A 13,284-nucleotide genomic window follows, 5' to 3' on the forward strand; every position below is an offset into this window, starting at 1 on the left:
AGATTTGAGGTCCTGGTCTTCAAACACTCTCCTCCTCAGGTGATCGAAGGCTGTGCTGGCACACGGGAGGCGGTATTGGACCTCGTCTTCGATGTCTGCCCTTGCTGATAGTAGGTTCCCGAGGCGTGGAAAATGGTCCACGCTGTCGAAGGCCACACTTACAGCCTTCTTAAATATAGCACCCTCATTCTATTCTCTTGAAACAAGTTCCTGAATTCTCGGCTAGCTGTGTAAGTTAGAGCTGTGGTTTTATCCTGAAATAGATTCTATCATAGTGTTTCCGTAGTGTAGTAGTTATCACATTCGCCTCACACACGAAAGGTCCCCGGTCCGAAACTGGGCGGAAAGATCTTGAAAACTTGAAAATTTGCCGAATGGCTGACTCCTGTTCCTAACTCTTACGTTCTTATGATCTCTTGACCTTTCACAGGAGAACAAACTCTCCTCTGAACATGCATGAGAAAGCTCCAGAAAATATGTCCGTCCGAGGTGCTTTCGCGTGTGAGGCGAACGTGTTAACAGTTACACTGCGGAAACATCTCCACTTTCAGCACCAGATTACCAAAATTAAACCCAATGAGATCGGGATAAAAGTTCCTCACATGCTCAGGGCAAAATATCTGATTGATGGTCTACAAAAGAATGAACAAACTTCAGCACGAGGTCAGATGGAAATGTTAAGCGAGCAGGTGGACTGCTGAATTGCGCTTTTAAGGAGTTGGTGATGACAAAACAAATGGGTTCCGCTTAAAGATAAGAAAAGTCACAAGTGGGATTCGAACCCACACCTTCAGAAAAGGCTGCAATTTGAACACAGAACCTTAGACCGCTCGTCCATCCTAACTATGCAGCGCTTTATGTGGCCAACTGCAGGTTGATTTTGAACTTTTGTGTCCTGTCACATGAAATAAATAAGGGCAGCAGGCGTATCTCTGCCTGACACCGGGTAAACAGTGAGACAGACATTGCAGCAAGGGTCTGGTTATTGTCAAACTGCAAATTAAATATTAATTCTGGAAGAAAAATATCCAACAAAAACACTAACCCTAACGTGATTTGAACACTCAACCTTCTAATTTGGAATCAGACACACTACCGTTGCACCATGACACCTACACAGTAAGCTGGCGATGTTCGTCTATATGAAGGTTCTGCAATACAAGGGGCTTTAAAATCCCCGCCCATTCCCACCAGGTATCACAAACAGCGCTCACCGGACAGTCACCGAATGGTTTGCTCGAAAAATTTTCTCTTGCTTTCACGGGAAACCATCATTAATTAACCCCTCACCTTCTTTTTCACAATCAAACAAATGTTAACTCAGGGACATTCCATACTTCAATCATTTGGCCTGTGCTTTGCATCTCAACTCGAAAACCATATCCCATTTTACTCACTGTATTTTAGCTTTCTGGTTCAAAGTCTTCAGGGATCTGGGGCAACTTTTATCAAATTGAGCAGCACCGGTTTTTCCTATCGTGCACACAAAATAAAATCAGTTGTGAAGATAAAATCCCACCGTGCGTATTTTCAGATTCAATGCTGTCGGATTTCAAATAAAGTGAAAGAATTTTACATTGAAAAGATTTGCAAGTGTTACATGTATTTGTGTCTTTAATTAAACTTTGTGGCGTCTGACTCCCGTTCATGCCACTGCTGAATAAGAAAGGAGGGTTTGACGTTGACCAGCTCATCCTTCATATTCAGTGGTTTCTCACCCTTTGACAGGCTGCAGTACAGCGGATATCACGTTGGCCTCACACGCAAAACGTCCCCGGTGGATCTGTTTTCTCACAGTCAATGTTATCTATTTATTGAAGTGAAATAAAGAGCAATTAAGGAATAAGGGAGACCTTTTACCAGGAGAATAAATAGCAAATGCTGGAAATCTCAGCAGGTCAGGCAGCATTTGCCAGGAGACTAAACATGGGATTAAACCAGGGACTTTTCCCGTGTAAAGCAAACGTGATAACCACTACACTACAGAACCTCTGGTACAATAACCCCAACAGAGGAGAGGTGACCAGTGAGCTTCCTCTGTGCTGATCGGCATTGGGTGTCGGCTCACCTTGAACAACTTCTGTCCCACACTGAAAGTTCTCAATCCTTCTCCTCCACTGCCCTTTACAGAAATGTCAGGGATCACCCAGCCACCGTGTTCACTCCCACATCCTCACAGTGGGGCCACAGAGGCTCCTACCTTTCTATCCGCGATCAGCGAACTCACCCAGTTTACAAAATTAAACCCAGAATACGTGCCCGGCAAAGGGCAGGAGAAGCTGGATAGTCTGTAAGCTCGGTCTATCACAGAATGTATTGGTATTTATGGTCGTTACAGCAATTATTGATCGTCTCACAGACCTCAATTATTTTTATGTGATGAATTGATCGAGGATTGAAACAAGGTTAGTCCGCCGAGGATTAACCACTCGACCACCAGGGAACTGTTACGATACATGTCGATATATTTATATATATTTATATGTGAACCTGAATATCAACGGCTACCTACCTAGACCTCGTGCTGCCCACGGTAGTGTGTCTAACTTTGAGTGAGAGAAATTGTTCCACAGTGACACCCATTTCATCTTTTGTTCCCTTTTAAACACTAGAAACTGAGACAGTGGAATAAATAGAGAAACCAAAGCACAGGGTTATAGACAACAGGAAGAGAGAAGGGGAAAGATACTGTCCCCACCCAGAACTAATGCAGAAACCCCTCTGCTGTGCTCGGGGTGACCACAGCCTGGATACAATAACGTCCCAACAGCTCATTGACTGTCTGAGTGGGACCGTGCGGTGCTTCAGAAGACAGGTCGAAAAAGCAAAGTCACTGATTCCATCTCATCTGCTCCTCCGATCAAGAATAGCAACACACTAAAAATGCTTCAATAATTGTTACACTTTATCTCCACATTTATCAAGCAGTTGGCTCGTTGGTCTAGGGGTATGATTATTGCTTCGGGGTTATTGCTTGAAATTTGCAAAGGTCCTGGGTTCAAATCCCAGACAAGCCCTCAGTTTACCCAATAACTTTGAAATTGCATCAAACTTTTGCAAAGAATGACTTGCATTTCTTCAACACCTTTCAGGAACTCATGACGCCCCAAAACGCTTTACAGCCGTTGAGTTATGTTTTAAGTGTTGTAGTGTGGGGAATGATGTGCCCAAATCACCCCACACGAACCGCAACTCTTTGCGAAGGAGTTTGGTGCAAATAATCAGGTGCCTCAGGGACTTGGACTTTCTATGAATGAGTTCTGCTTGTACCTGCGTTCAAGCTTGTAACAGTAACTGGGCTCCCATCTCACGGGAGCAGCGTGTAGCGGTTAGTGAGTAGGTGACCAGGTTGATGTGCGCCGCTTTCAATCTTTGAAATTTCACCAAACAAAGATCAGGTGAATCCTACTGTCCCTTTAAGCGACGGATTGAAGGGATCGGTGCTCCAAACAGAGCTGGAACACACGCAGTGCAGGAATAGGGTCCGCAACATTAAATGTCAGAGTTATTAAGCAGACAATAATTAAACATACACTTAACAGTACTTACAGCCAAACCATGCGAATGTTAGCCGAAGAACTCAAACACGCTACAGTTCCCAGCTCGGTGTACAAATTGATCAAACATTAATCGGATTCTAAACTATCTGTTCCAAATGCCACATTTTATATCTTTTCCTTACCCCTGCTTCGTGACAATTGAAACTTTTAATAGTATTACCGAACACATCTGCCCAACTTCTGATGGAAGGTCATTAACCTGAAACGTTAACTCTGTTTCTCTCTCCACAGATGCTGCCTGGCCTGCTCATTGTTTCCAGGATTTACTCTTTTTATTCTCCAAACTTATAATCAGAGTATCACTTCCCTTGTCATCTAACTACGCTCCTTCCTGATATGTAGCCTTGTCCTACAAACCAGGCTCCTTTCGGATGATTCAGGCATTCATTGGAATTATAACTTCTTAACGATAACAATTATGTGAAGTATGTAACTATGTAATAGTTGCCACCAGAGGGCGTGACTGTTGGAGTCCTAATGGTCACCTGCCCACACGTGCAGTGCCAGTACAAAAGGTTGGCTGCCATGTTGTTCAGGCTCTATGGAGTTGTAATAAAGAAGACTAAGATCACACTAAGTTTAGCTCACAGTACTCAGCCTCCTGGTGTTCTAATTTTCACAACAATTGGCGACGATTAACAGAATACAAACCTTCAAACAACCGTGGCTGCTGTTGGAATATTCGAGAGATTCATCGAGAGTGAAATAAATGAGAGCAGCAGGCGTATTTCTGCCTGACACCGGGGAAACAGGGAGACAGACCTTGGAGCAAAGGGATATGGATGGAGTCGGCAAAACTAGAGACATCTGATTCAGGAGAGTCGCGGGGCGTGGAAATTCGGGAGTTTAATGACATTTTAAGGAACATTTTTGTTTTGTGCCGTTTTGTTCAGAGAAATGTTTGTGAAAGGATTTTTTTGCAGAAAGGGATGCAGCATTTAATCTTCTACCTTAACACTTGTTTCTGGGTGTCAGGATCACATTTCGTTTCAATGTTATTCTTCCAGAATTAATATTTCATTTGCTGTTTGACAATAACCAGACCCTTGCTCCAAGGTCTGTCTCACTCTTTCCCCGGTGTCAGGCAGAGATCCGCCTGCTGCCCTGATTTATTTCAAGTTCAAAATCAACCTGCAGGTGGCCACACCAAACACTGAATAGTAATGATGGCCGAGTGGTCTAAGGTGATGAGTTCAAATCACTATAGATAGTGTTCGAATCCTATTTCAGACATTTCTTATATTGAATCATTTGGCAGAACCCATTTGTTTTGTCACCACCAACTCCTTAAAAGTGCGATTCAGCAGTCCACCTGCTCGCTTAACATTTCCGTCTGACCTGGTGCTGAAATTTGTTCATTCTTTTGTAGAACGACAATTATTTATTTTGCCCTGAGCATGTGAGGAACTTTTCTCCCGATCTCATTGGGTTTAATTTTGTTAATCTGGTGCTGAAAGTGGAGATGTTTCCGCAGTGCAACGGTTAACACCTTCTAGTTTTTTGAGTTCATGCTCAACTTTCTCCTTGAGTGCATATGTTACGGAACGGGGCTTGTAGTAAACCAATCTAGCGTCCTTCTGTACCCTGCCACTCGCCATGAAGCCTTGGATCGGGCTGTCCGTTTCGCAGAACACCTTTGGATACTTCTTGATAACCTCATCCGTTGATGAAAATCTCGCTTCCACACAGAAAATCTGACTACAATCCAGCTTCAGTGAGCTTAATCAATTTCTTCCTTGTAAGGCAGACTTGTCTCTTTTCACTACTATTAGAGGCAAGTTCTGAAATTGATCTTTATATTTCACCGATCGATACAGTGATATGACCAACCACAGGAATTTACTCTCCCGAGTAGCCTCGCAGCTCTATCTTGGGTTTCTCCAGTTGGAAATCACGCAATTTGTCGCGGTACAGTGACTCCGGTATTACACTCACGGATGCACCCGTGTCAATTTCCATTGGTATCTTGAATCCAGCAACATCTATGTGGATTTTGATGCTTTCCGAATCACTGTCCGTTAAACTCGTGCTCCTGATGATGTGTCACGCTAACATCTACTCGTCCTGTTGTTCGTCTTCCATACTATGTAGTCTCTTGGGATTTCTACTCATAGCTTTGAACGCTGGACTCATAGCTTTAAAAACAGGTTTACCCTTCAGTCGGCATGTCTTCGCAAGATGCCCAGTCTTTCTGTCGAAGAAACACTCTGCATTCACGTGTGGACATCTTTGAGCAATGTGTTGTCCCAGGCACCGACAGCATGACTTCGACGCTCTGGTAGAATTTCCAGTTTCTGAATCTTTGGGCTCCCTTGTTATATCTTCAAATGCTCTGATAATGAATCCACGAGACAATGTGTCGTTCTTTAACTGCAGTGACCTGAGTCCTTTACTGATAACCTTTATTGGTGGCCTGACTTTTATACAAGGCCAGGCACACCTGTGCAGATGATCTACAAGTCTCCCACTGCAGTGCCCTCTGGTGGCACACCTTGTAATAGTACAAGCAGTAACCATGTCGAACACATAACAGGTGTCACTGTGGAACCGTTTCTCTCACTCAAAGTTAGACGCACTACCGTGGGCGCCACGAGGTCCAGGTAGGTAGCCATTGACATTCAGGTTCATATATAAATATATATAAATATATCGACATGCATCGTAACTGTTCCCTGGTGGTCGAGAGGTTAAAACCCGAGGCACAAACCTGGTTCGACATGTATCGTAACTGTTCCCTGGTGGTCGAGGGGCTAAGACCCGGCGCACTAACCTGGTTTCAATCCTCGATCAATTCATCGCATAAAAATAATTGAGGTCTGTGAGACGATTAATAATTGCTGTAATCACCATGAATACCAATATTTCTGTGATAGACCGAGCTCACAGACTATCTGGCTTCTCCTGCACTTTGCCGGGCACGTGTTTGGGGTTTAATTTTGTAAACTGGGTGAGTTCGCTAGAAAGGTCGGAGCCTCTGTGGCCCCACTGTGAGGCTGTGGAAGTGAGCACGGTGGCTGGGTGATCCGTGACATTTCTGTAAAGGGCAGTGGAGGAGAAGGATTGAGAACTTTCAGTGTGGGACAGAAGTTGTTGAAGGTGAGCCTGCACATTCCCGATCAGCACAGAGGGAGCTCACTGGTCAGCTCCTCGCTGTGGGGGCTGCTGTACAAGAGGTTTCTGTAGTGTAGTGGTTATCACGTTTGCTTTACACGCGAAAAGTTTACACATTATGTTTAAACTTGCTGTGGATGAACAATCAGAGGCGAGTTTATTCTCCCTCCAAATGCTGCCTGACCTGCTGAGATTTGCAGCATTTGCTGTTTTTATTTGCTATTTATTCTCCTGGCAAAAGGGCTCCCTTATTCATTAATTGCTCTTTATTTCACCAATAAATAGATCACTTTGAGATAGAGAAAACGGATCCACCGGGGACTTTTGGCGTGTGAGGCCAACGTGATATCCGCTACACTGCAGCCCATCAAAGGGCGAGAAACCACTGAATATAAAGGATGAGCTGACAAATATCAGAGGCAGTGCAGTCTGGTCAATGTCAAACCCTCCTTTCTTATTCAGCAGTGGCATGAACGGGAGTCAGACGCCACAAAGTTTAATTAAAGACACAAATACAAGTAACACTTGCAAATCCTTTCAGTTTAAAATTCTTTCACTTTATTTGAAATGCTACTGCGTTGAATCTGAAAATACACACGGTGGGTATTTATCTTCACTGCTGATTGCATTTTGTGTGCACGGTAGAAATAATCGGTGCTAATAAATTTGATAAAGTTTGCCCCAGATTCGTGGTGTCATCGGCAATGAACACTTTGAACCAGAAAGCTAAAATACAGTGCGTAAAATGGGTTAACATGCATAAGAACATAAGATCATTAGAAATAGGAGCAGGAGTGGGCCATACGGCCGCTCGAGCCTGCTCCACCATTTAATACAATCAGGCTGCTCTGATAATGGACTTAGGTCCACTTCCCTGCCCGCTCCCGAAAGCACAGCCCAAATGATTGAAGTATGGAGTGTCCCTGAGTTAGCATTTGTTCAATTGTGTAATGAAGGTGAGGGATTAATTAATGATGGTTTCCCGTGAAAGCAAGAGAAACGTTTTCGAACAAACCATCCGGTGACTGTCAGCTGAGCGCTGCTTATGATACCTGGTGGGAATGGGCGGGGATTTTAAAGCCCCTTGTATTGCAGAACCTTCATATAGACGAACATCTACAATTTACTGTGTAGGCCTCGTGGTGTAACGGTAGTGTGTTTGACTCCACATTAGAAGGTTGTGTGTTCAAATCATATCGGGGAATTGCTCTTTTGGATATTGTTCTTCCAGAATTAATATTTCCTTTGCTGTTTGGCAATAACCAGACACTTGCTCCAAGGTCTGTCTCACTGTTTCCCCGGTGTCAGGCAGAGATACGCCTGCTGCCCGCATTTATTTCATGTGACAGGACACGAAAGTTCAAAATCAACCTGCAGGTGGCCACACACAGCAGGGAATAGTCAGGATGGCCGGGCGGTCGAAGGTGCTGTGTTCAGGTCACTGTCTCCTCTGCACGTGTGTTCAGCTTGAATTACAATTCTATCAATTATTATCATTAAACGGAACACATTTGTTTGACACCACGGCCAACTCCTTCAAAGTGGGAATCAGCAGTTCAGCTGCTCGCTTAACATTTCCGTCTGACCTCGTGCTGGAGTTTGTTAAAGAGAGTCAGTGCAGAAGATTCAACCTTTCACCTTATTCCTGAGCACCACCTTCTTACGTGAGGCAAGAAAGTCTCAAGCCGTGCATTCCAGATCCTAACCACTCGCTGCTAAATGGCCAGCTCGTGTTCCGATGTGTAAGTTCTGGGAAACACGAGATCAATTCCTACCACACTCACAGCCTTCCTAATTATAGCACCATCATTCTATTCTCGTAAAACCAGCTCCTGAAGTATCGGCCAGCTGTGTAGGTTACAGCTCTGGTTGTGTACCTAGCATTGTGTCAATTGCAGTGTTTCCGTAGTGTCGTGGTTATCACATTCGCTGAACACGTGAAAAGTCCCCGCTTCGCAACCGGGCGTAAACTTTTTGAACAATGATCAATTAAAGATTAGAAAAAATGAAATAATTGACATTAATGGTTCAATATTAAAAAAGTTGGTGTTTGTTTCTGCTTCATGATTAAAAATAATAAAACCAGAAGTGGGATTTGAACCCATGTCTTCAAGATAGATTTTGAACTGAACACAGCACCTTCGACCGCTCGGCCATGCTGACTATTCAGTGCTGTGTGTGGCCACCTGCAGGTTGATTTTGAACTTTTGTGTCCTGTCACATGAATTAAATGAGGGCAGCAGGCATATCTCTGCCTGACACCGAAGAAACAGTGAGACAGACCTTGGAGCAAAGGTCTGTTTATTGTCAAACAGCAAATGAAACATTAATTCTGGAAGAACAATATCCAGAAGAACAGTAACCACGACGTGATTTGAACACGCAACCTTCTGATTTCGAGTCAGACGCGCTACCGTTGCGCCACGAGGCCTACACACTGAACTGGAGATGTTCGTCTATATGAAGGTTCTGCAATACAAGGGGCTTTAAAATTACCGCCCATTCCCAGCAGATATCACAAGCAGCTCTCACCTGATAGTCACCGAATGGTTTTTTTTTTTAACCTTTTGTCTTGCTTTCACGGGAAAGCATCATTAATTAATACCTCACTTTCTTTTGCACAATCAAACAAATGCTAACTCAGGGACACTCCATACTTCAATCATTTGTCCTGTGTTTTGTGCATTGTATGGAATGACTCGACAGACTTGTGACTGTAAAGTCACTCTGCTGTAAAGCTGGTTCTACTTTATTTATTCCCAAAGTGCCCACGTGACATGGCACTCGCCTCTCATAGACCAGGGCCCGCGCACACGTGCGTACAGCCAGATGACCTCCGACAGTGGCGCCCCCTGGTGTCTAGTGATCCCAAGCATCAATACATGACACTTTGCATGTGACTGTTAAACCATATCCCATTTTACTCACTGTATTTTAATGTGCGGGGATTTTAAAGTCCCTTGTATTGCAGAAACTTCATATAGACGAACATCCCTGAACTACTGTGTAAACCTCGTGGTTCAACGGTAGTGCGTCTGATTCTAGATCAAAGGGCTGCTTGTTCAAATCATGTCGGGGTCCCTGTTCTTCTAGAATTGTTCTTTCACAACAACCAGACCCTTGCTGCAATGTCTATCTCATTGTTTAGTAGTGGTAAGGTTGGGGACAGCATCAAACAAGAAATAAGGGATGTGTGCAGTGGTGGTACAGCAGTTATCATGGGTGACTTTAATCTACATATTGATTGGGTTAACCACATGGTAGTAATGTGGTGGAGCAGGATTTCCTGGAGTGTATTTGGGATGGGTTTCTCGAACAATATGTTGAGGAACCAATAAAAGAGCTGGCCATCCTAGACTGGGTGATGTGCAATGAGAAGGGACTAATTAGCAACCTTGTTGTGCGGGGCCCCGTGGGAAGTGTAACATAATATGGTAGAATTCTTCATTAAATGGAGAGTGTCACAGTGAATTCCAAAACTAGGGTCCTGAACTTAAGGAAAGGGAATTTTGACGGTGTGAGGTGTGAATTGGCTAGAATAGACTGGCCAAGGATACTAAAAGAGTTGAGAGTGGATAGGCAATGGTAAACATTTAAAGATCACACGGGTGAACTTCAGAAATTGTACATCCCTGTCTGGAGTAACAATAGAACGGAGAACGTTGCTCAACAGTGGCTAACAAGGGAAATTAAGGATAGTGTTAAAACCAAGGAAAAGGAACAGAAATTGGCCAGAAAAAGCAGCACACCTGAGGACTGGGAGTAATTTAGAATTCAACAGAGGAGGACTAAGGGTTTCATTAGGAGGGGAAGCTTGCTTGGAACATAAAAGCTTCTGTAAATATGTAAAGAGAAAAAGATTAGTTAAGACAAACGTAGGTCCCTTGCAGTCGGATTCAGGTGAATTTATAATGGGGAACAAAGAAATGGCAGACCAATAGAACAAATACTTCGGTTCTGTCTTCACGAAGGAAGATACGAATTATGTTCCGAATGTAGTTGGGGACCGAGGGTCTAGTGAGAAGGAGGAACTGAAGGATATCCCTATTAGGCGGGAAATTGTGTTAGGCAAATTGATGGGATTGAAGGCTGATAAATCCCCAGGGCCTGATAGTCTGCGTCCCAGAGTACTTCAGGAAGTGGCCCGAGAAATAGTGGATGCATTGGTATTCATTTTCCAATATTCTATCGACACGGGATCAGTTCCTATGGACTGGAGCGTAGCGAATGTAACACCACTTTTTAAAAAAGGAGGGAGAGAGAAAACGGGTAATTATGGACCAGTTAGCCTGACATCAGCAGTGGGGAAAATGTTGGAATCAATTATTAAAGATGAAACAGCAGGGCATTTGGAAAGCAGTGACAGGATCAGTCCAAGTCAGCATGTATTTATGAAAGGGAAATCATGCTTGACAAATCTTCTGGAATTTTTGAGGATGTAACTAGCAGAATGGACAAGGGAGAACCAGTGGATGTCGTGTATTTGGACTTTCAGAAGGCTTTTGACAAGGTCCCACACAAGAGATTGGTGTGCAAGGTCAAAGCACATGGTATTGGGGGTAATGTACTGACGTGGATAGAGAACTGGTTGGCAGACAGGGAGCAGAGAGTCGGGATAAACGGGTCCTTTTCAGAATGGCAGGCAGTGACTAGTGGAGTACCGCAGCGCTCAGTGCTGGGACCCCAGCTCTTTACAATTTACATCAATGAGTGGATGAAGGAATTGAGTGTAATATATCCAAGTTTGCAGATGACACTAAACTGGGTGGAGGTGTGAGCTGTGAGGGGGACGCTAAGAGGTTGGAGGGTGACTTGGACAGGTTAGGTGGGTGGGCAAATTCATGGCAGATGCAGAATAATGTGGATAAATGTGAGGTTATCCATCTTGGGGGCAAAAACACTGGGGCAGAATATTATCTGAATGGCGGCAGATTAGGAAAAGTGGAGGTGCAACGAGACCTGCGTGTCATTGGCCATCAGTCACTGAAGGTTGGCATACAGGTGCAACAGGCAGTGAAGAAGGCAAATGGTATGTTGGCCTTCATAGCTCGGGTCTTTGAGTATAGGAGCAGGGAGTTCTTACTGCAGTTGTACAGGGTCTTAGTGAGGCCTCACCTGGAATATTGTGTTCCGTTTTGATCTCCTAATCTGAGGAAGGACGTTATTGCTGTTGAGGGAGTGCAGCGAAGATTCACTAGTCTGATTCCCGGGATGGCTGGACTGTCATATGAGGAGAAACTGGATCAACTGGGCCTTTATTCACTGGAGTTTAAACGATGAGAGGGTATCTCATAGAAACATATAAGATTCTGACGGGACTGGACAGGTTCGATGCGGGTAGATTGTTCCCGATGTTGGGGAAGTCCAGAACCAGGGGACACAGTCTTAGGATAAGCGGTAGGCCAATTAAGAAGGAGATGAGGAGAAACTTCTTCACTCAGAGAGTTGTTAACCTGTGGAATTCCCTGCAGAGGTGTATGGGGAACTTTGGCTGATATTTGGCCGGACCCCAGCACACATATATCAGCATTTGATGTTTTGCTAAATGCCTTGGTTCCTGCAACAAGGTGGCCGCACATGCGCCATGAACCGTACAAGATGGCGGCCAGTGACCCCGCTGTCACGGGCCTGGAACCACGGGGCCATCCCAGGGCCTGTGGCTTGTGATTGGGGCTGGGACCTAAAGCAGGTGTTTATGAGGCTCACCAGCCCACATACGGCTCCAATTCCTGTTCCGCACCGATAACCGACCGTTCCCTGTCCAATATCATCTGGGCTCCACCAATATAACAAACAGGGTGGATAAAGGGGAACCAGTGGATGTGGTGTATTTGGACTTCCAGAAGGCATTGACAAGGTGCCACATAAAAGGTTACCACACAAGATAAAAAAAAACATGGGTTTGGGGGTAATATATTAGCATGGATAGAGGATTGGCTAAGTAACAGAAAACAGAGGGTCGGGATAAATGGTTCATTTTCGGGGTGGAAATCAGTAACTAGTGGGGTGCCACAGGGATCAGTGCTGGGTCCCCAACTATTTACAATCTACATTAACGACTTGGAAGAAAGGACCGAGTGTAATGTAGCCAAATTGTTTGGGTGGAAACTATATAAAAAAATTTGACTCAGACACCCATCTGCTCAAGTGGAAAACACCCAAGTTTATTGTATGTATACAGAGACTCGGCCGAGTTGGAGATCAGTCTAAAAGCTCCGCAGCCTGTTTCCCCCTAACTCGCGGGCTGGGCCCGGCCGTTCAATATTTAATCTCACAACACACAAGCACGTGCGTCATTGTGGTTACAATGGAAGAAGAAAAACCTTTCACAATAAAGTACATGGGATCCTGAGGTCAGCGTTTAGGTCATTCAGTTCCTCCTTATCAGGGAAAAAACATGCATACATCTGTTTGCACTGCAACCATACTTTGTCCAACTTCTTCTTTCCCCATGACTCAGAATCAGCACACTTTATTTGACCATTTTAACATCGCCAGAATGCATAAGCGGGGTTTCTAAAAATTCCCACTACACTGATGATACAAGGATGGGAGGAAAAGCAATGTGTGAGGAGGACACAAAAAATCTGCAAAAGGACATAGGAAGGCTAAG

At 44.4% G+C, this 13,284-nt stretch overlaps 1 non-coding gene across 1 annotated transcript; it reads right to left on the minus strand.

The window, feature by feature from the left end:
• Positions 1 to 9,030: 9,030 nt before the first annotated feature.
• On the minus strand, positions 9,031 to 9,102 carry trnas-cga (transfer RNA serine (anticodon CGA)). Its single transcript has one exon. It is a non-coding gene; the product is annotated as a tRNA-Ser (tRNA).
• Between the last annotated feature and the right edge of the window lie 4,182 nt (positions 9,103 to 13,284).

This window comes from Pristiophorus japonicus, unplaced genomic scaffold (genome assembly GCF_044704955.1).
Source record: "Pristiophorus japonicus isolate sPriJap1 unplaced genomic scaffold, sPriJap1.hap1 HAP1_SCAFFOLD_60, whole genome shotgun sequence".
NCBI classification, from domain to species: Eukaryota; Metazoa; Chordata; class Chondrichthyes; family Pristiophoridae; genus Pristiophorus; species Pristiophorus japonicus.